The sequence below is a fragment of the Eschrichtius robustus genome, chromosome 14 (genome assembly GCF_028021215.1).
Source record: "Eschrichtius robustus isolate mEscRob2 chromosome 14, mEscRob2.pri, whole genome shotgun sequence".
Taxonomy (NCBI): Eukaryota; Metazoa; Chordata; class Mammalia; order Artiodactyla; family Eschrichtiidae; genus Eschrichtius; species Eschrichtius robustus.
Window position 1 is genome coordinate 48,608,515 of NC_090837.1, and position 26,936 is coordinate 48,635,450.

The 26,936-nt window shown below is 35.5% G+C and overlaps 1 protein-coding gene across 1 annotated transcript in view; it reads right to left on the bottom strand.

Moving 5' to 3' along the window:
• CCDC178 (coiled-coil domain containing 178) overlaps positions 1-26,936 on the bottom strand; it is a 368,496-nt gene that overhangs the window by 32,130 nt on the left and 309,430 nt on the right. The window lies entirely within an intron of this gene.

Here is a 26,936-nt window from a genome sequence, read left to right on the forward strand (position 1 = left end):
TGGAATCTAAACACAGAAAGAAAGATTTCTCCTGTGAGAAATTTCTCTATCTTTTGGAACTTTAATCTAAAACGAACCAAACAAACAAAAAACACAGTAGAAGTGTTACCAAGGCAATATACATTTGTACTTCAACAGTCAGCATAGCTGTACCATACGGAATTGTTATAATTAGGTTATTTTCAAAGAAATAAGCTTCATAAAAATTAACGGAAAAAACCATATTAAAAACTTTTTCCCATAATATATTTTGTTACTGAAACCACTTTTATTTTTTGGTAATGTGGATAATTGTTTATGTTGATTTCTTTTTAGCTGTATTTTGCAGAATGAAAAGATAAACACCAAAAAATTTCCGATCAAATATTTCTTCGTAACAGAATAAAAACATGTCACATTAAAAAGACCATTTAAAAAAAAAAAAAGGCCATTTTATGTTCTATTTATTGTTTTGGGTACATTTAAGGGATTCTTTGCAAAACTTCATCAAACAGTGCACATGTGACTTGTGAACTTTTCTGTATGCATATGTCAATAACAGTTTACTTAAAAGTAACCATTTTAAAAATAGCTACCTGGTGTTGCATGTGAATTGTTTACCATCATTATCTTCATTATGCATTGAAATGAGCAACACATAGGTATCTATGTAAACCCACGGAAAAATAAAGCCTCTATTCTTGGTTAATTGGTTAACTTAGGATGAAAAAATAACCTTGAAACTATAGATATTTCAGCTTGCTAAATGTCGAAATACATTACCTGAAATTAGTTTACGGGCATTTCAGATAATTTAGGCTAATGAATTAAACAGTAAATCACTTTTTGAAGAGGAAAAATCTGTCAATATTTTTTTTCTGTAATATTTTAATATTTATTTAAATAAAATATTTTAATAATTTTAATATAATATTAAAAAATTTTCTGCCAGCTCTGACAGCCAATAGGGGGAGGGTGTGCTGTATCTTGACATATTTATTAAGACACTAGAACACTTTACTCAAAGCATTATATTTTTATTACGATATACACAAATATGACAAAAGGCAAATAAGAGGAAGATGAGTTCTAGTAGAATTCCTAAAAGTGAAGGTAATTTTTTTCACAAGTGGACATTCTTCAATGTGTGGAAGGTTTTACAAGTGGGAGCTCATCAACCAAAGTGAATTGGATGATAATATTTCCCACACCCACATCTTAAATGAGGAGAAACTGCTGTATACATTACGTCAATTTTATTCACTTTCCTGTGTTGTAGCTTGAGGTAGCCACAAAGGCCTTAAATTAGTCCATATATAAGTGTTAACTGAAGCTACTTAAGCAGAAAAGTTCCTTACGTATCAACTAAGAAAGAGTAATATCTCAAAAAACTTTAAAAAAATCTATAGCTAATAAGCCTCTAGAAAAAGATAAACCAGGAAAGAGACTAACTGAAGGCATTCTTAAAGAGAAGAATCAGAATCCAATAAAAGTCACATATACACGTATACAGATGCACATTAAAGACAATAAGATGATCAACAATATATATGGGAAAATATTTAAGAACCCAGGAGTACAGTTAATTTAAGAGTTGGTCATGAAGACAACTCTCTTAGGAAAGTGGTTATGATAAAAGCCCAATTATAAGATGTCAGCAGACAGTGATCACTCAATAAATACTTACTGATATTAACTCAATAAAGTGAACTGGTAAAATTTTAGTGTCAAAAGTGAAGAAGTGAATAAGACGTTCAGGAACTTACGAATTAATGGAAGAAGAGAAAAATAAACCAAGTAAATGCAAGACTCATAAAAATATAGAAAGGGAAAATTAAAGAAAGAGAGAGAGAGTTAAGTTGTGAGTGGAAAAATCCTTCAACTGGATGCAGAATTTAGGTTGGAACCGAAGTAACTGAAACGGTTTTTGATCTCTTCGACTTCAATTAACCCCGTGTTTCTGGAATGAAACATTCCAATGATTACATTCCTGAAGCATAATCATTTCCTGGAACGATTACATTCCTGCCCTCTCACTCAGATTTTAGGGAAGGTGAGGTGGGATGAGGAAGGAAGTGGTAGAGAAACAAAAAAGGACAGAGAAGGACATAAACACACTGGGTGGGAGGTTAGCAAGGGCACTCCTTGCCGTGCATTCAGAAGTAAGAATGGAGTTGAGAGCCATTGGAATTGAGATGAACTGGGCTGCTGCTTAGCCCGAGGCAAGTATTTCAAGAATTTTGGAAGAGAATGGACCATTCTCATAGAAATCGAAGGAGGAGCAATGTTAGAGCAGGGGGAGTCATTTTGGAAAAAGATCCCCAACTTCACTGCTCTTGATTTTGTATACAAGAAGAGGAAGTGAGGATCTTCAACTGTGTCAGGAAAGTGGAATCAGGAAACAGCTGGTATGTACTCTCAGCCATTTAAAATGGCAAAAAGGGAGGAAGAGTTTTCTGACAATGGTTTCTGACTGGTTTGAATTTGTAGCACACTTGGTAAGCTTGGCTCTATCTAATACTTGCTTTGTGAGCTCTTTGCTGAAGGAAGCCCAAAGATGGAATTCACTGATACTTCTTTTGAGATAACGATCGCTATGTATGTACTTATTCATGAAGAGGAAAGCTAGTCAATGTCCATTTTGACATGATGTATTGAGATACAGCTGGCGATCATGTGTCAGTGTGAGCATTATATAAAATGTACACTTATGAGCACTGCATACAATGTACAATATACGTTTATACATTTGGTAAAAATACCTTCTGATTAAATTTGATTAGGCTCTTGAAATTTATTAACATTTTAAAGCTTGATACTCTTTGACAGTAAAACAGAACAAATGAATATTGTCACAAGAATGAGAGAGTCTCCATTTTCTTGTTTTAATACACTATATTATATGGATTCTGTTTTTAATCCAAGTTACTTTGCCGACATAAATTCATGACATCTGCTAACTCCTACGTATCACAGAAACCTGGCTTTAATATTAAATGTTATAATGCATATATTACAACACACAAAACCTCTAATTAAATGGGTTTACATGCGTGTAAAAACACAATATGCTAAGAATAAAATAACACTATTTGATATTCCAGTTACAGGTTTCAAAATAATTAGGACTAGCCATAATTAAGTCAGCACCAAAATATCATCTTATACCATTCTCATGTTCTTAGCATAGAATTAGAAATTTCAAAGCACCACCTCTTTAGGTATTTTCCAGGGCTAGGATGGAGCATAAAATGGTCTGGTTTTCATTATGGAGGACAAGAGAATAAAGTAAAGCCTTGTTATGCCTGACCCAAAGGGGACAGTTGGGACACACTGTGAAAAGAGTGAAGTAGTGTTGAAGTATTTGTTATTTAATATCAGAGAAAACAAAGTATACATAAGTGTGATTTAAAAAATATGCCCTCAAATTATTTGATAATTCTTCCCTTTAAGAAATTAAGCAGAATTCTCTTCTCTTTGAGTATGTGCTGGACTTAGTGACTCTCTTGTACTGAACAGAATATGGCAGAAGATAGTATGCTACTTCCAAGAAACACACACACACACACACACACAGAGCTATGGCTTCTGTCCTGGGCTTTCTCTCTCTCTCATTCTCTCAGATCATTTGATCTGGGGAGCCAGCTCCCATGTTGTATGAGCAGCTCTGTGGAAAGACCCACGTGGTGAGGAACTGAAGCTTTTTGTTTTGCCAACAGCTCTGCGAGTGATCTTGGTAGCAGATTCTCCAGCCTGCTCAGATGACTCCACCCTGACCAGAGCTCATTATTTTAATTGAAGACAGTACAGAGGAACTATAATTTAATAATCCCAGAAATTTAAAAATGTTTCATTATCCACAAATATTTTCATGTACTACATCAATATAGTAAAGAAAAAAGAATCATTCCCAAAAGAAGTTGATATGAATCAACACTGAACAAAAACAATCAACAATGACAAACTTATCGTGGCAAACTAGCAAGGAACAGAGAAAATTTCTTTAACCTGATAAAGGGTATAAACCAAAAACTTCTAACAGTTTACGAAGTAGAGATACTTTGGAAACATTCCCATGAATGTAAAGGAAAAATAAGTAAGGATATCAGGAATCAGTACCTCTGTTTAAAATTTTACTGGCCAAAGCAATAAGAAAATAAAAGAAAAAAGGATAGGTATAAGAGGAAGAATATCTACAGAGAAAATTCAAGAAACTCTACAAACCAATAATAGGAGGTAATGAGAGTTTAGGAACATTTTTCTTGCAAGAGTAGCATTGAAAAAAATCAGTAACATTTAAAAAAATTAGTTATAACCAAATTTGAATTGTAATTTAAAAATCCCATTCATAATCACAATGTAAAATGTAAGATACCTAGGTTTTAATCTATTAAAGAATATGTAGGTTTTATAGAGAAAATTAAAAAACATTTTTGAAAAATATAAAATAAGGACTGAATAAATGGAGAGATATAACATGTCCACATACTGGAAGAGAAGATCATGGTCATGCACGTTAACTTTTCACAAAGTTGTCTACAATCTCATCGGGGCTCATGAAACTTGATCTAAAATTCATACGGAAGAACAAAGGACTGGGAACACCTAAGACAATTGTGAAATAGGAGAATAAACTCAAGGAATTTGCCATGCCATTTATAAAACTTGTCTTAAAGCTGTAGGAACCAAGAGCAATACCAGCATTGGAAGGGATAAACAATGGTTGATCAGAAAAGAGAGCTGAACAACACAGACACTCATATAAAATACAGAAATTTGAAATAGACAAAGACAGCATTTAAATCAGCGGAGAAAGGATGGCATAATTGGTTTACCCTATACAAGGACCCAACACAAAATTAGATCCTTAACTCATGATATACACTAATAAAGACAAGGTAGATTAAAATGAGGAAAGCTAAACTTTAAGATTTTTGTATGAAACTATGACAGACTAACTTTATGACTTTCAGAAGGGGAAGGATTTTTTAAACTAATATATTAAAGTAATAAATTCTAATGGAAAGAATTGACAAACTTAATTACATTCAAATTTTTTAAAAAACTTAAACTTAGACTAACAAAAGAAGCCACAGGCTTAGAGAAAATATTAATAACACAGCTGACAAGGATTAATTTCTTTAACATAGAAAGAGCCCCTAGAAATCAATAAAAGAAACAATACAAATGCACCAGAAAAATGGGCAAATGATACAAATAGGCAATACACCGAAAAAGAGAGTTATTTGGTCTATAAACACTTGAAAACATGTTCAACCTCTAATGGAGTACAAATATATATACCTCACACTCATCAGATTGGCAATTATTAAAAAAAAAAAACAGCTGTCCACACCAATTGTTGGTAAAGATGTGAAAAAAACCTGAACATTCATATACTGTTCAAATTTGTTTATGATTTGATACAAAGACTTTAAAGAGCAATTTTCCATTATGTATTGAAGTTGCAGGCATATTTTTCCTTTGATCCAGAAATCATACTTAAACCTACAAATTCTAGAACAGTGGTTCTCAAGACCAGAAGGATCAGTATCACCCCAGAGCTTGTTAGGAAAAGAGCCATTCAGACCCACTGAATTAGAAATTTCTGGCGCCCAGCAGTTGGTGTTTTAACAAGCCCTACAGGTGATGTAACACACGCTGAAGTCTGAGAGATATTCCTTTTGAAACGGTCATAATATGTTCTCAAGGAAACAAAATAATGTTCATTTATAGCATTACTTGCAGTAATGAAAATTTGGAAACAATCTGTCTACACTTGAGTAATGAAAAAATATATTGTGGTATGTTCCTACCCTAAATCCTAGCATTTAAAATAAATATACTAAAATTGCAAGTGATATACATAGTACAACACTTACATAAATAAAAAGAAAACTAATAGTTATTTTAAATTAATTACTACATAAACATAGTATTAAAAACACAGATGGAATGATAAACACTAAAAAAAAGGCTAGCGCTTAACTCTGAGAAAGAAGGAGGAAAATAATATTAGGAATAGGCAGACAGAGGGTTTTGAGTGCATCTATCTATACTGGTTTAATCGTCCAAAGCAAATATGTCAAATGTCAAGATTTACAAAACTGGTAAAGGTACACAAAAATTTGTCATTAACCTTTATGTCATTTGTCATTAACACTTACAGCTTACACATAACTCTGTATCTCACTGTATATTTAATTGTTTCACTAAAAAAAAGCCCATAGGCTAAGCTGACATCTCTGTAAGAAAGGTATCCTCTATATATTATGACTTGGAATTACTTTTAGATAATTTATTATAATCTGGGTTTTAAAAAAAGTATCCTATTACACTTGACCATCTGCTAACATACAAAAGAGTTGTTTTTTTTTTGTAATACAAGATTTTTGTTATGTATCTCCTAAATGTGATCTTACCCATAATAAAAGAACTACCCAAAATATTTGAGTGTACATCAATAAGGAAAGTATTACTACTTCTAGACACTTCATAAATTGCTAAAAATTTTGGTATTTTTCTCCACCCTGCTCACATATTTAATACAGTTGCTGAATAGTAACTTTATAACTTATTTCCTACTAAATTAGAAGACGTACGTAACCTATTTTCATGAGAATTTGAATTTACTAGAATTAGAGGAGGATTGGTGGTACATCTGTTTGAAAAAGTATAAGGATACATAAACTGATTAATGGCGTTTTGGAGAAAGTCAAATTAGTCCTCAGACAACTGACTTTTTGTGTGTGTGATTTAAATTTTCTAAAATTATCAAATCATGAGATCGGATCCCTAATAAGAATAATGGCAATAACATTTTCAGGTCAGCCACGTTGATATCATGAAGACACTTTGCTAAATGAAAGTTTTAAAGGGCAAAACAGATATTAACAACATATTAATATAAATAAACAGAATTTTTTGGTAAGCTTATACATATATTGTATGTTACTGTGTTGGAACAATAGTAGACTAGTGTGTTTTTTCTTTAAGAAGATTCCTTAAATTGCTCTCTGTACACTACAGAACATAAATATCATTGCAAACATGCTTTAGATAAAATTAAATCATTTTTAGAGACATATGGTGCCAAAAATTAACTCCCCCAAAGACATAATTTAACTGGCTTTTGCAATTTAGGAACCCTGCAAAAAAGAAAGGGAACATTTCAAGGAAATGAGAAATGTCCTTATAATGAATTTCTGCTTATAAGAATCAGACATAACAACAGTCTTTTTAATTAAAATACAAATACCATATGCATAGTTATCTGAAAATGAACTATAAATTGTTTTGCCAGGAAACAAAGACCAGTCAGTACTGAAAACACAGAAGTCCCTTGAAATACAAAGGTAATACTTGGCAGGACCAATAACTCATGGACAGCAAAGTTCTTTATCTATGAATAATGATTTGTCCATTATTGGACATGTTTTCAAAGCAACTGCTGAAGATTTGACTATATGAGACAGATCTTTAAACAATACCTCATTTATACTTTTTGGAAGAAAAATATCCTTATAAAAACTGGATGGTAGTTTAAAAGAACACAGAATTTTTCTGCATACACAAGAAAAATCCATTAGATGCACCATTCAAACAGGAAATTAATAGAATCACTGCAATAAACAACCCTCATCAATGCAACATGTAGGACAAATATGAGAGGTGTGGAACATTCCACATTCTTGAAGCAAAAATCACTTCCCAGTACACTGGGGTGGGAACTGGGAGTGAGGGTGTGGTGCTGGCGATGTGTGACATTTGTTAGAGGTTACCGGATTTCTGAAGGAAGTATCTGTGTATGCATGGATTAACTCACCACAGGTATCTGAAAATTTCATAGTACATCTGATGTGACTGCTAGTGAGCTTGAGAATTTCATAGGTGAGAAACCTGCAGCCTAAGAGTAGAAATATTATGAAGATTTTTTACTGTGGGAGAAAATTAAAGCATTTCAGATAATCTCCTTGTGTTTCTTACCTATAAACATAGTCAAACAGTCCAACTGTAGAAGCAGCTCTAAGAAAAAATGATGTGTATTTGACAAAGAAGAGAAAAAAATCCTATATTCTGCAGGTATGCATTTGTACCTTAGGTAATCCAATTAAAATCATACTCAAAGCTTTGACAACGCATGATAAAGGAAATAACAGTATTTTCCTATAGGAACATATTTTAGGTGATTAATAGAAACAGACATATAGTCATACATTTGCATGAGACTATTAAAATAATGATTATAATTTCTGACCTGCTTGTTATAAGGTTCTATATACTGAAAGCATACTGCCTTTTTCTATTTCTGACAGATAAATAAAACTGATAAGCGAAGATATGTGCATGCAATTTTAATGCAACAGAGTGATGTGAAGTGCAGCTCACAAGGCAAATAGCATAAGCCCTATCAGTTCTGTTTATTGTAATAAACCAAAACAATGGCAATTACAAACTACTCCACAGATTTTTGGCACGGCAGGAATGACAGATCTACAAAATCCAGTTAATACTGATCTTTTTAGAGTTCTCAGTTACCAGGCGGCACATGTACAATACACAAATCTCAAAAGTAATGAGATATTTCTTTATTATCAAATCCGTTCCACAGACTGGTGTTAAAGATCACGTAGCTCATTTCTGGAAATCTCTTTGTCAACTGCTTAGATACCTAAGCAGTATACTTAAGAAAAATAAAACATGCATTCCCAAATCTGGAGCTGGCCTTTAAGGAAATTAATAAAGGACTACTCTATTACTCTAATTATATAAATAATAATACATTTCAAGATTCTGTATTTGGAACTCTGCTAATACATTAAAAACTCTGATGACATGAGAGAAACCAAGCTGATCCATAACAGACACTGCTAATTCTCATCGTTAATAGTTAAAGATCAAGTCTATCCCTTTATATGAATATGTACATGTATTTCTTTTGTACACATTACAATTATAACACATATTATGACATATAACAGATAACTAATCTAATATTTTTCCATATTTAGTGGTAGTAATTAGCTGCAAAACTTACAAACTTCTTAGTTTCATAGATATCTGGTTCTGGAATAAAATTACTGTGCTCTGATGGATATTTGCCTTAAATATTATGAAGATAAAAATTTAGATATTTTGCTTACTTAAGTTGCTAAATTTCACACACAATTCTCATGAACAGTTCAAAAAGAAAGAAAGAAAGAAAAGGATCATCTTAATTCTGAAGTACTGCTCCTTGTGATTTCAAAAAAGATGTTCAGTCAAGAATAAAACAATTTTAAAAATTCTATAATAGAAATTATCCTCACAAGAAAAGAACAAACACTGTTCAAATGAAAAATAACTCTTTTTAAAAAGTTGAAAATGGAATTACATGAAGGTTAAAAAAAGGAAGGTTAAGCCATCACTATATTTTAGAGATGAACATATTTTTAAAGTTTCCACTTCCTTGCCTGCCTGTCAGTCATTTGTCCGAGAGTAATTAAATCCCTTGATTTTAAAAATTTGGCTAAATGAATGCCCTATCTTTTGGTGTTTGTTTATGAGCTGTGGTTGAACAACTTTCTTTGATGATTATTCACAGTATATATTTACAGTCTTATGAGACCCACTTGTTTCGATGCAAACGAGTCAAGGGGATACTTTAAAATAGCATGTCCTTAATATCAATTCACAATAAAAATATTAGATCAAAAATGATTAATTATAGAGCTCACTGATTTATTTTGAATCTTCAAGAAGAAATACAATATTTTTCTACTTTAAAGACATCCAGTTCCATTATAAATACCTCCAGTATGTTCATTTCATTTACACATAGGTAAACAAAACTGCTTCTTTGCAAATTTCAACTGCAAGTGTAAAGAAAATACACAACACACTCATGCAAATGGGGGTGAGCCTGTGGACAGAAAGAAACCAGCCTGCAGCTATAAGAAATCAGGGGTCAGAAAAGGATGAACTTCTTCTTTATGAGCTACATCTAGAATGCAAAAATCTTATGATCTTATTTTTGTCGTAGCTTCTTGTACTGATATAGAATTGCATTCGGGCTAGCAGGATTTCAACAGTCAGAAAATCTGCAAAATAGTACAAATTGTCATGGATGCCAAAAATTTACTAACCCATTTGTTGGCTTGAACCAGAGCATCTAACTGAATCCAGGTGACAACAAATATTCAAGACATATGTATAATAATAAAACAATGTCTTTTAAGTATCAGTAACTAATCCCATTCTTTCAGCAAATATTATGAACTAAATTCCAGGACACTCACAGAATCTGAAAAGTACAATGGTGGCAATGATTAATATAAATGGAATGACAGTAACTCATAGTAAGGAAATTACAACTGTTCTGCCACATTCTGGAAATTCCTGGTGGTAGTAGTGAAGGGATCATTGGATATTTGAAAGCTCAAGCAGATCTAGGTAGTAGCATGCTATGTGACTTTGGGTGACAGTTTTATTTGAACCTTAATTGACTCATCAAAGAAACAGAGTAAGAGAACTAAACTGGATTGTCAGTAGGCTACGGGGCCAACTGGCTTTCCATTTCTCCAGAGGAATGAAAGTCACTTGTCGCCTCTTCTGTTTCCATTTCTTTATTTCCTTCACACTTCAGACTTCTCCTACCACCGCACTAACATGGCTGTAAGCAAAGATTATCTGTGGCATCTGATATGGATAAATCCTTTGCCACTCTTCGAAAGTCTTTCCTTCTTTGATTTTTATTCTTGGTTTCCCTGTATTCTTCTGTGCTTCCTTTTCAGTCTCATTTGCTGGTTACTGTGATTCCTAAGGTTTTCTGACCTTAATTCTGTCCTTCTGTATAGTCTCCAGGAGTGAGCTCATATACTCCCATAATTTAAACTACAGCTCAAGAGAAAGACCTTAAAGATGGTGGAGGAGTAAGATGTGGAGATCACCTTCTTCCCCATAAATACATCAAAAATACATCCACATGTGGAACAGCTCCTACAGAACACCTATTGAATGCTGGTAGAAGACCTCAGACTTCCCAAAAGGCAAGAAAATCCCCACGTACCTGGGTAGGGCAAGAGAAAAAAGAAAAAACAGAGACAAAAGAATAGGGATGGGACCTGCACCTCTGGGAGGGAGCTGTGAAGGAGGAAAAGTTTCCACACACTAGGAAGCCCCTTCACTGGCGGGGATGGGGTTGGGCAGGGGGGAAGCTTCTGAGCCAAGGAGGAGAGCACAGCAAGAGGGGTGCAGAGGGCAAAGTGGAGAGATTCCCACACAAAGGATCAGTGCCAAGAAGCAATCACCAGCCTGAGAGGCTTGTCTGATCACCTGCCTGGGCGGGTGGGAGCTGGGAGCTGAGCCTCGGGCTTTGGAGGTCAGACCCCAGGGAGAGGACTGGGGTTGGCTGAGTGAACACAGCCTGAAGGGGGCTAGTGCACCACAGCTAGCAGCGAGGGAGGCCAGGAAATAGTCTGGACCTGCCGGAGAGGCAAGAGACCTTTGTTTTGGGGTGCACGAGGAGAGAGAATTCCTTCCCAGTGTGCCAACAAAAGGCAGAGCACTGCCTAAGCGATCTCCAGAGACAGGCATGAAATGCTAATGCTGCTGCCACTGCCACCAAGAATCCTGTGTGCAAGCACAGGTCGCTATCCACACCTCCCTGCGAGCCTGTGCAACACGCCACTGCCAGGGTACCGTTATCCAGGGACAACTTCCCCAGGAGAACACACAGTGTACCTCAGGATGTTGCAATGTCACGCTGGCCTCTGCCGCCTCAGGCTTGCCCCCCATTCCAATTATGACTACCGTACCCCTCCCTCCCCCCGGCCTGAGTGAGCAAGAGAGCCCTAATCAGCCGCTGCTTTAACCCCCTCCTGTCTGGGCGGGGAACAGATTCCTGAGGGCGGCCTACATGCAGAGGTGGGGCCAAAACCAAAGCTGAACCCCAGGAGCTGTGAGAACAAAGAGAAAGGGAAATCTCTCCCAGCAGCCTCAGGAGCAGCGGATTAAATCTCCACAATCAACTTGATGTACCCTGCATCTCTGGAATACCTGAATAGACAACGAAGCATCCCAAAATTAAGGTGGTGGACTTTCGGAGCAACTGTAGACTTGGGGTTTGCTTTCTGCATCTAATTTGTTTCTGGTTTTATGTTTGTCTTAGTCTAGTATTTAGTGCTTATTATCATTGGTGGATTTGTTTATTGGTTTGGTCCCTCTTATCCTTTTATATATATATATATTTTTTTCCCCTTTTCCTCTTTTTGTGAGTGTGTATGTGTATGCTTCTTTGTGTGATTTTGTCTGTATAGGTTTGTCTTTACCATTTGTTCTAGGGCTCTGTCTGTTTTTTTCCTCTCTTTCTTTTCTTCTGAGCTGTGTGCTAGCAGGGTCTTGGTGTTCTGACCAGGTGTCGGGTCTGAGCCTCTGAGGATATTGGACCACCAGAAACCTCCTGGCTCCACATAATACTGATTGGCAAGAGCTCTCCAAGAGATCTTCATCTCAACACTAAGACCCAGCTCCATCCCATGGCCAGCAAGCTCCAGAGCTGGATGCCCAATGCTAAACAACTAGCAAGTCAGGAACACAACCTCACCCATTAGCAGAGAGGCTTTCTAAAGTCATACTAAGTTCACATACACCCCAAAACACACCACCAGACGTGGCCTTGCCCACCAGAGGGACAAGATACAGCCACAGCCACCAGAACACAGGCACCAGTCCCCTCCACCAGGAAGCCTACACAAGCCACAGAACCAACCTCACCCACCGGGGGCAGACGCCAAAAATAATGGTAACTACGAAACTGCAGCCTGCGAAAAAGAGACCCCAAACACAGTAAGTTAAACAAAATGAGAAACCAGAGGAATATGCAGCAGATGAAGGAGCAAGATAAAATCCCACCAGACCAAACAAATGAAGAGGAAATAGGCAGTCTACCTGAAAAAGAATTCAGAGTGATGATAGTAAAGATGATCCAAAATTTCAGAAATAGAATGGAGAAATTACAAGAAACGTTTAACAAGGACCTAGAAGAACTAAAGAGCAAACAAACAATGATGAACAGCACTATAAATGAAATAAAAAATACTCTAGAAGGAATCAATAGCAGAATAACTGAGGCAGAAGAACAGATAAGTAACCTGGAAGATAAAATGGTGGAAATAACTGCTGCAGAGCAGAATAAAGATAAAAGAATGAAAAGAATTGAGGACACCCTCAGAGACATCTGGGACAACATTAAACGCACCAACATTCGAATGATAGGGGTCCCAGAAGAAGAAGAGAAAAAGAAAGGGACTGAGAAAATATTTGAAGAAATTATAGTTGAAAACTTCCCTAATATAGGAAAGGATATAGTCAGTCAAGTCCAGGAAGCACAGAGATTCCCTTATAGGATAAATCCAAGAAGAAACACGCCAAGACACACATTAATCAAATTATCAAAAATTAAATATAAAGAAAACATATTAAAAGCAGCAAGGGAAAAACAACAAACAACATACAAGGGAATCCCCATAAGGTTAACAGCTGATCTTTCAGCAGAAACTTTCCAAGCCAGAAGGGAGTGGCAGGACATATTTAAAGTGATGAAAGGGAAAAACCTACAACCAAGATTACTCTACCCAGCAAGGATCTCATTCAAATTCAACGGAGAAATTAAAACCTTTACAGACAAGCAAAAGCTAAGAGAATTCAGAACCACCAAACCAGCATTACAACAAATGCTAAAGGAACTTCTCTAGGCAGGAAACACAGAGAAGAAAGAGACCTACAATAACAAGCCCAAAACAATTAAGAAAAAGGTAATAGGAACGTACATACTGATAATTACCTTAAATGTAAATGCATTAAATGCTCCAACCAAAAGACATAGACTGGCTGAATGGATACAAAAACAAGACTCATATATATGTGGTCTACAAGAGACCCACTTCAGACCTTGGGACACATACAGACTGAAAGTGAGGGGATGGAAAAAGATATTCTATGCCAATGGAAATCAAAAGATAGCTGGAGTAGCAATACTCATATCAGACAAAATAGACTTTAAAATAAAGACTATTACAAGAGACAAAGAAGGACACTACATAATGATCAAGGGATCAATCCAAGAAGAAGATATAACAGTTGTAAATATTTATGCACCCAACATAGGAGCACCTCAATACATAAGGCAAATGATAACAGCCATAAAAGGGGAAATTGACATTAACACAATCATAGTAGGGGACTTTAACACCCCACTTTCACCAACGGACAGATAATCCAAAATGAAAATAAATAAGGAAACACAAGCTTTAAAAGACACATTAGGTCAGATAGACTTAACTGATGTTTATAGGACATTCTGTCCAAAAACAACAGAATACTCTTTCTTCTCAAGTGCTCATGGAACATTCTCTGGGATAGATCATATCTTGGGTCACAAATCAAGCCTTGGCAAATTTAAGAAAATTAAAATCGTATCAAGTATCTTTTCCGACCACAATGCTATGAGACTAGATATCAATTACAGGAAAAAAACTGTAAAAAATACAAACACATGGAGGCTAAACAATATGCTACTAACTAACGAAGAGATCACTGAAGAAATCAAAGAGGAAATCAAAAAATACCTAGAGACAAATGACAATGGAAACACGACGACCCAAAACCTATGGGATGCAGCAAAAGCAGTTCTAAGAGGGAAGTTTATAGCAATACAATCCTACCTCAAGAAATAAGAAACATCTCAAATAAACAACCTAACTTACACCTAAAGCAATGAGAGAAAGAACAAAAACCCCCAAAGTAAGCAGAAGGAAAGAAATCATAAAGATCAGATCAGAAATAAATGAAAAAGAAATGAAAGAAACAATAGCAAAGATCAATAAAACTAAAAGTTCTTTGAGAAGATAAACAAAATTGATAAACCGTTAGCCAGACTCATCAAGAAAAAAATGGGAGAAGAGTCAAATCAATAGAATTAGAAATGAAAAAGGAGAAGTAACAACTGACACTGCAGAAATACAAAGGATCATGAGAGACTACTACAAGCAACTATATGCCAATAAAATGGACAACCTGAAAGAAATGGACAAATTCTTAGAAAAGCACAATGTTCTGAGACTGATCCAGGAAGAAATAGAAAATATAAACAGACCAATCACAAGCACTGAAATTGAAACTGTGATTAAAAATCTTCCAACAAACAAAAGCCCAGGAACAGATGGCTTCACAGGCGAATTCTATCAAACATTTAGAGAAGAGCTAACACCTATCCTTCTCAAACTATTCCAAACTATAGCAGAGGGAGGAACACTCCCAAACTCATTCTATGAGGACACCATCACCCTGATACCAAAACCAGACAAAGATGTCACGAAGAAAGAAAACTACAGGCCAATATCACTGATGAACATAGATGCAAAAATCCTCAACAAAATAGTAGCAAACAGAATCCAATAGCACGTTAAAAGAATCATACACCATGATCAATTGGGGTTTATCCCAGGAATGCAAGGATTCTTCAATATACGCAAATCAATCAATGTGATACACCATATTAACAAATTGAAGGATAAAAACCATATGATCATCTCAATAGATGCAGAAAAAGCTTTTGACAAAATTCAACACCAATTTATGATAAGATGCCTCTAGAAAGTAGACATAGAGGGAACTTACATCAACATAAAAAGGCCATATATGACAAATCCACAGCCAACATCGTTCTCTATGGTGAAAAACTGAAACCATTTCCTCTAAGATCAGGAACAAGACAAGGTTGTCCACTCCCACTGCTATTATTCAACATAGTTTTGGAAGTTTTAGATACAGCAATCAGAGAAGAAAAAGAAATAAAAGGAATCCAAATCCGAAAAAGAAGAAGTAAAGCTGTCACTGTTTGCAGATGACATGATACTATACATAGAGAATCCTAAAGATGCTACCAGAAAAGTACTAGAGCTAATCAATGAATCTGGCAAAGTAGCAGGATACCAAATTAATGCACAGAAATCTCTTGCATTCCTATATACTAACGATGAAAAATCTGATAGAGAAATTAAGGAAACACTCCCATTTACCATTGCAACAAAAAGAATAAAATACCTACGAATAAACCTTCCTAAGGAGACAAAAGACCTGTATGCAGAAAACTATAAGACACTGATGAAAGAAATTAAAGATGATAGAAACTGATGGAGCAATATACCATGCTCTTGGATTGGAAGAAACAACATTGTGAAAATGACTCTACTACCCAAAGCAATCTACAGATTCAGTGCAATCCCTATCAATCTACCCATGGCATTTTTCACAGAACTAGAACAAAAAATTTCACAATTTGTATGGAAACACAAAAGACCCAGAATAGCCAAAGCAATCTTGAGAAAGAAAAACGGAGCTGGAGGAATCAGGCTCCCAGACTTCAGACTATACTACAAAGCTACATAATCAAGACAGTATGCTACTGGCACAAAAACAGAAATATAGATCAATGGAACAGGATAGAAAGCCCAGCGATAAACCCATGCACCTATCGTCACCTTATTTTGGATAAAGGAGGCAAGAATATACAGTGGAGAAACAACAGCCTCTTTAATAAGTGGTGCTGGGAAAACTGGACAGCTACATGTAAAAGAATGAAATTAGAACACTCCCTAACACCATACACAAAAATAAACTCAAAATGGATTAAAGACCTAAATGTAAGGCCCGACACTATAAAACTCTTAGAGGAAAACATAGGCAGAACACTGTATGACATAAACCACAGCAAGATCCATTTTGACCCAGCTCCTGGAGAAATGGAAATAAAAACAAAAATAAACAAATGGGACCTAATGAAACTTAAAAGGTTTAGCACAGCAAAGGAAACCATAAACAAGACGAAAAGGCAACCCTCAGAATGGGAGAAAATATTTGCAAATGAAGCAACTGACAAAGGATTAACCTCCAAAATTCACAAGCAGCTTATGCAGCTCAATATCAAAAAAACAAACAACCCAATCCAAAAATGGGCAGAAGACCTAAATAGACATTTCTCCAAAGAAGATATACAGACTGCTAACAAACACATTAAAGGATGCCCAATATCAGTAATCATTAGAGAAATGCAAATCAAAACTACAATGTGGTATCACCTCACACCAGTCAGAATGGCCATCATCAAAAAAAATCTACAAACAATAAATGCTGGAGAGGGTGTGGAGAAAAGGGAACCCTCTTGCACTGTTGGTAGGAATGTAAATTGATACAGCCACTATGGAGAACAACATGGAGGTTCCTTGAAAAACTAAAAATAGAGCTACCATACGACCCAGCAATCCCAGTACTGGGCTTATACCCTGAGAAAACTATAATTCAAAAAGAGTCATGTACCACAATGTTCATTGCAGCTCTATTTACCATAGCCAGGACATGGAAGCAACCTAAGTGTCCATCGACAGATGAATGGATAAAGAAGATGTGGCACATATATACAATGGGATATTATTCGGCCATAAAAGGAAACAAAACTGAGTTATTGGTAGTGATGTGGATGGACCTAGAGTCTGTCATAGAGAGTGAAGTATGTCAGAAAGAGAACAACAAATACCGTATGCTAACACATATATATGGAATCTAAAAAAAAAAATTGTTCTGAAGTACCCAGGGGCAGGACAGGAATAAAGACACAGAGGTAGAGAAAGGACTTGAGGACATGGGGAGGGGGAATGGTAAGCTGGGATGAAGTGAAAGAGTAGCATTGACATATATACACTACCAAATGTAAAATAAATAGCTAGTGGGAAGCAGCTGCACAGCACAGGGAGATCAGCTCGGTGGTTTGTGACCACCTAGAGTTGTGGGAGAGGGAGGGTGGTAGGGAGGTGCAAGAGGGAGGGGATATGGGGATATATATATATACATAGTCTGATTCACTTTGTTATACAGCAGAAACTAAGACAACATTGTAAAGCAATTATACTCCAATAAAGATGGTTAAGAAAATAAAATAAATGTGCTCACAGAATATGAAAAAAAAATAAACTACAGCTCAAACAACGATGGCTCTCAATCTTTATCTTCAAAACAAACAACTCTAAGCCTGACTGGTCTCTAGCATTACTACTGGACACCCTCCCCTATCTACTCAATGGGACCCCAAGGTCAAAGCTCAAAGACGAATCCACTGTGTCCAGAGACTTTCTCATCCTACCTACTTTCTCTTCCTATTGTCCTGTGATTTAGAATGAGATCCCACCATCCACTATGTTGCTCAAGCCAAAATCCTTGGAGCCATGCTCACTTCACTCACCCAAATCCCTCATCATCCATTGACTCAATAGGTTCTATTAATTTTAGTTTTTAATTATTTTTCGATTGGATTCTTTGCTCCCTTCTCACCATTGATTCCTACCATTGTTATTAAATTTACCATTTTGGCTTGAGAGGATAAAATTATGGCCAAAATGCTAAGTTTTCTAATAGTGGTAGGAATTGAGTATGTCAAGAGTCCTGTGATATACCAGGTGAGATTAGTGGGAGGGAGAAGATGCACTGGTGATTATGGGGTTATGCAGTTTTTGAAAGTATGGAAATATCTTCAAATTTTCCAAGGACTATGAACATTGCTTTTAAATGGAGGCCCTGACAAATGCACATTTAATGAAGAGGTAAGAATATCTGTCAACATTAATGAGACATACCTAAAAGCAATTGAGGAATTTATATTTTAAAAGATAGTTTGTTTCCCAAAGTACTTGAAGCAGGTCTATATCAAATTTATTTTATTTACTTCAACATTTTGCCATAGTTTATGCAGATATAGATTTCTCATCTATATTTATTGATTACAAATTTCAAATTAATATCATCTGAGTAAATTAGTTCCTACTTTATTTAGGCAAATATATATTTATATTCAGATATTTGCTCTCAACTGATAATCCTGCCCTACATTTTTATAGTATTTACAGCAGAGATATATACTGTATCACTCCCATTATCTCATTTGTACTTAAAACATTTCTAGGCAGAAGGCAGTGTAGCTACTACTATTCATTCATAAAGCATATTTTTATTGAGAAACTATTTTGTGTCAGAGCCTGTCCTTTACATCCAGTGGGCCAAGGATCCATTGCACCAGCTAGTTTCTATCTTCAATGTGGCTCAGAGGGACATAGAAGACAAATATATCTTTTATGTAGATAGATAAATGTAGAAGATGGACAGAAAGCAGTAGACTACAAGATCTCAGAGAAGGAGTAACTAGCAATTTTTGCATAAGTTGGGAAGATTTCTGATGAAAGTGATACAATAGCTAAGTTCAGTAGGAATTAGCCAAATGAAGCAATGCCAAGCAGGACAGTTGCCCCAGGCTCCCTAACTAGTATGAGACAGAGGTGAAACTTGATCTTAGAGTATCTTCCTGTTCTCTTCCCGCTAAGTGAGTTATTTATAGCTGTAAATCTCAACTTATACAAAGTTTATTACTTTATAGTATAACTAAGGGCCTTTCACAAGCAAATTATAGGAAACCTTAAGAGAGGGTTGTTACTAGCAAAGACTTCACATTATTCTCACTTGCATCAAGCAGAATAAGTAAAACAGAGACACATAACATTTGCTTGAAAGAAAGATTTTTAAAACTTTAGTGACTTTTAAAGGTGGCTGACACAGTTTGCCACTGCACAAGGATTTTATTTAATTATTCAATTAATTAAGTAAATGCCCCCCCCCCAATGGACTCTCTCTCCTGATATTGTCCTGTTTAAAATTTTAGTGGCATAAATAAAAGCAAAATAAACAAATGGGACCTAATTAAACTGAAAAGCTTTTGCAAAGCAAAGGAAACCATCAACAAAATGAAGACAACCTACTGAATGGGAGAAGATATTTGCAAATGATGTGAGTGATCAGGGATTAATAGCCAACATATATAAATAGCTCATATAACACAACATCAAGAAAACAAACAACTCAATTAAAAATGGGCAGAAGAACTGAACAGTTTTCCAAAGAGGAAATGCAGGTGGCCAACAGGCACATGAAAAGATGCTTAACGTTGTTAATCATCAGGGAAATGCAAAGCAAAATCACAATATCACCTCACATCTGTTAGAATGGTTATTATCAAAAAGACCACAAATAACAAATGTTGGTGAGGATGGGGAGAAAAGGGAGCCCTCATACACTGTTGGTGGGAAGGTAAATTAGTGCAGCCACTGTGGAAAACATTACAGAGGTTTCCTAAAAAACTAAAAAGACAACTACCATATGATCCAGCAATTCCACTCCTGGGTATATGTCTGAAGAAAATGAAAACACTAGTTAGAAAAAAATAGGCACCCCGAAGTTCATAGCAGTATCATTTACAGTAGCCAAGATATAGAAGCATCCTAAGTGTCCATCAACAGAAGAATGGACAAAGAAGATGTGGGATATATATATACACAAACACACACACACACACACACACACACACACAATGGAATACTACTCAGTCATACAAAAGAATGAAATTTTGTCATTTGTAGCAACATGGACTTAGAGGGCATTTTGCTAAGTGACAAATAAATACTGTATGATATCATTTATATGTGGAATCCAAAAAATACAACGCACTGGTGAATATAACAAAAAAGAAGCAGACTCACAGATACAGAGAACAAACTAGTGTTTACCAGTGGGAAACAGGGAGGGGCAATATAAGGATGGGGGAGTGGGTGGCACAAACTATTGGGTGTAAGATAGGCTCAAGGACATATTGTACAACACGGGGAATACAGCCAATATTTTGTAATAACTGTGAATGGAAAGTAACCTTTAAAAACTGTATAAGTTTTTTTAAAAAATTTAAAAAACAAATAAAATTTTAGCGCCAAAATTTTGGGTAAGACATTATTAACAACTTACTAAACCAAACTGAATTTACACAGTATGCAAGGTAACAGCATCTCAGTAGAGATGATATCCCCAGAGGAAATGGTTTGATGATAAAGCTCAGATAGTTTGGAAAAGACTGAGGGAGGCGAATCCAAAGCACAAAATTAGGTCAAGTGAAGCCAGAGTTTGAGATGTCATCGAAAGTGACCAGGATGGTAAGAAATAGGATGAGGTCATGGGCAGCGAAAGTGAGAATGACGCTGCAAAACAGATGGAAGGTGGGAAAACCAGTGCAAATTCTCTCTGGAGGGAAGCAGTGTTAAATCGAGACACACATTTTACAGAGATGAAGATCTGTGAGCTCTCAAAGATTACTAAATATATGCAGTGGAAACAATGCGATTCAGAGAAAAACACTACATATAGCCTTCAAAGATTTCAGATATCACATCAGAAAATGAAATACTATGTACGAAATATTTAAGGATATAAAAGAAGGAATTACATGCTATCTGCTAGTGAAATGAATCTCCAAATTTCTGGGGGAAGATACATGGCAGCATATATGTTTAGGTCCAGGAAAAGTACTGTTTGAGAACAACTATAATGAAGAAACATTTTAGATAAAGTAAAACTGTGTTTATGTCCTATGTTCCTACCAGAAAGGACATAAACAGAGAAGGAAAATGATCCCAGAGAGAGGATATAATTGCAAGGAGAAATGGTGAACAATAACTAAAAAGGTAAATATGTAAAGTCAAACAAACACTGTCAGTACCAAATAACAATATTACAAGCAATGGTAATAAAAATTATAATATCTAATTTGAGAATCTAAAAGAAATATAGACACATATGCTTTATAACAATAGTATGTATGTCTATCAGTAATATGAATTAAAATGCTCTAACATATCGTAGTGTACTTAAAATATGCTCTGTACTAAAATAAAATATGAGGCACATTTTGTTATCAGATATTCATGGGAAAATTTAAAGTATATTAATAAAAATAAAATTTCAAATAAAATGTTAGAAATAGTGTTTGACTTTCAAACTAAAGGAGAAAAATGGAATTAAAAAAACCCAAAAAACAGAACAAGGAAAGATTCCTCAATCAATTAAAAAGCCAAGTAGGGAGAAAAAGGAAGCAATAGAAAAAGCAGGACAAAAGGAAACAAAAAGATAACAGAATGAAATACAAATATATAATTGATTACAATAACCATGTATGAATTACTCTCATCACTTCAGACAGAAGATTAGATTTAAAAACTGTGCTTATACATACTTTACAAGAAGCACACTAAAATCTAAAGATATAAAAAATTGAAATTAAATAGTCAAAAGTAGTATACTAGGCAGATAGTAGCCCAATGAAATCTTGGGTATATAAGGCAAAAGAGACTTTAAGACAAATAGCATTCTTAGATATAGAGATTATCAATATATATGTATAAAGGAAAATAGTTGTTCAGTTAATGAGAAACACATATCAACCAAACATTTGTATGGAGCTAATGACTAAGAATGAAAATCAATGAATGTATCAACATATAAGAGACTTCAACATGGTCATCTGTTTTGGCAAATCAAAAATTAAAATAATGATGATTAACAGGCTTAACAATCTTGATCTAGCAAATATGTATATATACATACACTCACACACACACACACACACACACACACACACACACATCTCAAATTATAAACTGCACTGTCTTCTTGAGCATACATAAAACTCTAAAACTTGAAACTTGCATAAATTAAAGTATTAACCATATACAGTTCTATTAGATTATAAAACAAGTCTTATCTTTTCAAAGAACTGGTGTGGTATAAACTATGTTCTTAAGATAAAAGCAATTAAATTAGAAGTCAAAAAACAAAACAAAATATCTTAATATAGCTTTTGAAATTTATGAGTACAGTTCTAAATAAAAGATGAATCAAAATAAATCATAATAGATTTCTAAGTACTTAATACTGAATGATAATTAAACAAATATCAAACATATAGGATGCAACCAGATGATACTTAGAGGAACATCTATAGCCTTCTATTCTTATGTTGGAATCATTATGTAGCACACTTTAATATGTAATTGTGTTTGTCCATTATTCCTCAGTAAAGTTGCAAAGTAAAAAAAATGAAGTAAGAGGAAAGGCAGAAATTAAGATGTCATACAAATAAAACAGTTAATGGAGAAGAACAGAATTCTTTCTCCAAAAATGTTGGGAAAGAATTTAACAAAATGGAAATCAAATATATGATGAAGAAAATTCACAAAGGCAGAGCTGGTTATTAGAAAAGACCAATAAAATAAACAAACTTCCACCAGGATTGACATAATGAAATAGAAAGTAAAAATTAATACTATGTGAACTAAAAAGAGAAACAGCCCCTTGTGTCTTCATGCTGTGCCCTGGTGCTTTCCCATTTGGTTCTTCAAACTCTGTGTAGAGAAGAAGTCTTCTGGAAGATCTCCTTTCTACATTTACAACAAAACTTTTCTATGTTTGATCCTTCCTACTCTGAATTACTATCTTGAGACACATTCCTACATGAACTATAAGTAGTCCAATTAACCAATTTCTATTTCATGTATCAATGCTCCCAAAGAGATTTATGTTAATTATCCCATGCATTTAAAAAGGACCTCTGCACATTGCTTTACCCAAGGGAGTAAATCAAATGATAGGAATTTTGGATACTATATTGTGTTCATGGTAGATAGTACAGAAACAATGCGAACTTCTAGGCCTTCCCAAATCCTACCTCAAATGTGGCTACATATGCTGTAAATTCAATATGTGGACACTTAGTCATAGTCCTTGGAATAAATGAAAGTGTAATAGTTGAACCAATTTTATTATGTTTTCTGTCATGTTAGTACAAGTACGGTCAAATCAAACAATTGCGTGTTTTTTTTTTCTTTCACTTTGAGTAAATGAGCTTTGTGGAGATCTAGTCACTCCTTTGTTCTTTTGACAGCTTGTTCTGCTCATTACATGATATATGGGATTATCAAATCAATAAGATTTTGCTGTTTCTGAAATACATTGTAAAATGAATAAACTTCCTGAATATTTCTAAATATGTTTCAAGTCAAACTCAAAATCAGAAGGTTAAACTTAAAACATAGAGGCTGACACACAAAAGTATTCATGGCATCCCTAAACCATGACTCGTGGACATTCGAAAGTCGCTTTGGAAGTAAGTTAAAAAAAAAGACACAAGATGATAGCTGAGAAAATTTTGAAGCCTTAGGGTAAATGGGAGACAAAAGTGTATGAACATTATGAAAAAATGAGGAGACTTCTGAGAAACATGAAAGATAAAATTATTTACAAAATGAGAAGGACCAACCAATGGTAGTTGTTTGTCTGCTTTCTCTGCTACACCATTAGGTCCTTGAGGGCATGGTTCATGTGATATTCATTTTTGTGTTCCCTGTACCTCATTCAAGGCCAGGTACATGGAAATTCCTCAACAAATATTATTTGAATGACTTAATTAATAAATATAAGGCCTTTAATGAATGTCAAGGAAGCTGGGTTATTTTCACTTCAATTACAACAAGTCGTACATTGTAAAATTTTATTAGCTATTATGCCTGTTGAACTAACACAACAGGTTAACGCTGTACAATATAGGCCTGTATTACAACAGAGATTACCAGTCCATGAGGGAGTCTTCACTGAGGCATCTCCCCACTCTAGGCAGAAAGAAAATAATTCCTCCTCCATGTTCCAAAAGAGGTCTAATATTATCTCTAATAAAGTAAGTGTCACATTGAATTATAAATCTTTTTTAACACGCAAATTTTGCCAGTAGATTCTGAGCGTATTGAACAGAAGATATGTTTGCTTTGTTTCCAACTACTGCACCATATTGCTTAGCACCATACTAGGAACTCAACAACTTTTGTTGTTGAGGGGAAGAGAAAGCATACTGTGGAAGCATAAATCACATCCTCCCTCTCCCAAGACGTCCACATTCTAATCCTTGGTTCCTGTGACTCCATTACCTTATATTGCAAAAGGGACTTTGCAAATATAATTGAGTTAAAGATGTTCAGACGGGTTATCCAGGTGAGCCCAACATCATAAGAACCCTTATAAGAGGGAGGCAGGGGCACAAAGGCAGAGGAAGTTATCTGAAGACAGAAAGAGTCAGTGAAGGTGTGATGACACAATGCTGACGTCACTATGAGGAAGGGGCTATGAGCTAATGAATTCAAGCTTGCCTCTGGAAAAGGCAAGGCAACATTCTTAGAGCCTCCACAAGGAACCAGTACTGCCCACACTTTAGCTTTAATTCAGTGAGACTGATTTTGGACTTCTGACTTCCAGAACCATATGATAAATCTGTGATATTTTAATTACTAAGCCTCCATTACTTCTAGTACCAGGAAATACATACAGTTCATTCTTCACCTAATTTCAAGGAGGCACAGTCTCCTCTCCCCCTTAAATAAACATTTACTGACCACCTGTTACTTGCACAAACTATATTAGGAGGCAAGGGATATGCCACCCTGTATGAAACGTGATGCTTCTGCATTTCAAACAGAGTAGAAATCTGCAAAGGCCAGGCACGTGCACATAAAAATATGACCAGCAACATAAAGTAGTATTTGTTAAATATCAAGTGAGTAGCACAGAAAGCATTAGAGGACTTCAAAATGGATTGAAATGACTCTAGTTACCATGGTCCAGGACAGTTTTCTTGAGGAAGTGGGTCTCCAAGAAGACCTCTAACAAAAGGAAAGGCATCTCCCGCGTTGGGGCATAAAAAAGGTCATTCTAATAAGCAGGAGAGACATGAGCAAAGAATGCTGTCAGAAAGGAATTAGTGTATTTGGGCTTCAGTGGGCAAAATGGCCTGACTAGAGCAGAGAGAGGAGAAGATGCTGAGGAGGGAACAGGTTGGTGGAGGGAGGAAGAAGAGAAAGTAGAGCATGCAAAATACCGGTGCAGGGGTTAGAACTTTGCCCTATATTTACAGTACTTGTTTCTGTGACCAGGGAGTGCTATATATATAACACAATGCAGCTTCTTCTTTCTCAAATCTGTTCAGTTTTGTTTAGTCTCTTTTGGTTGCCAGCAGCCTCATACACCCTGTTTCATCGAGTAACCCAGAGTAACCTCAGAGTTACCCATGAATCTTCCCTCTTTCCTCCAGCAAAGCCATCCTATTGGCTGCTAAATATCTTAAATACTAAGTCCTAAATATGTCTGGATTCCATTCTTCTTCTCTAAACCTGTTGTCATAGTTTTTATTTTAGCTCTACAACTTGTCTTAGTGAACTACTTCACAAGACACAAAGGTGGTCAGAGACGAAGAAAGAAAACCAGGAAAATGCAGAGACAGAAGTCAAAGTGCCAACAATTTAAAGGGTAAGGGACCCATCCTGCAAATTGTCCTCATGTGGAAAAATAATTTTAAACCTTTGCTGAACTCCTTCTCCAGGCAAGCAGTGCATGAATTTGGACCTATATGGTTGGACCTGAATTCCACTTTGCCTTGGAAATGTTTGTTTCCGTTAATACTGTATCTACAGTTTTATGTAATGAAACCCAAAGGAAAGATAGAAGTTGACACACTGTAGTTCACTTACATAAAATTGAACAGAAAAGCTTCTAAGACTAAAACTGACCTAGAATAATCACAAAGTTCATTGTTTTGTTCAACAGAAGTTGTGAGTTTGCAAGTAGGTAAATAAATAGGTTTCTCCTCAAGTGTCAATTTTAATTAATTATGGCCACCTGGAGCATTGTGTTTAGAAGGTTGTGGCAGGTTAGCCTGTACAAAGCAAAAAAGAGTTCAGTGATGACTACCTATGTCTCCTGTGGATGTGAAAGGGAAAAAAATGAGATTAAGGATGGACTCTAGTTTTAGTGATTAGAATATCATGCCATATTTCCAAGGTGGCTAATTCATGGTTTAATACCAACAGGTCCAGTTTCTTGTTTAACAGTTTACTTGAAAATGTTATATTTTATTAGCCATTTTGATGACAGGAGCTAAGTTATGGGAAAAACCTCAGAATAACATTTGGCAATGACTCTGTACTCCCTTTCATAGGTGTGGTGCTGGATGAGCC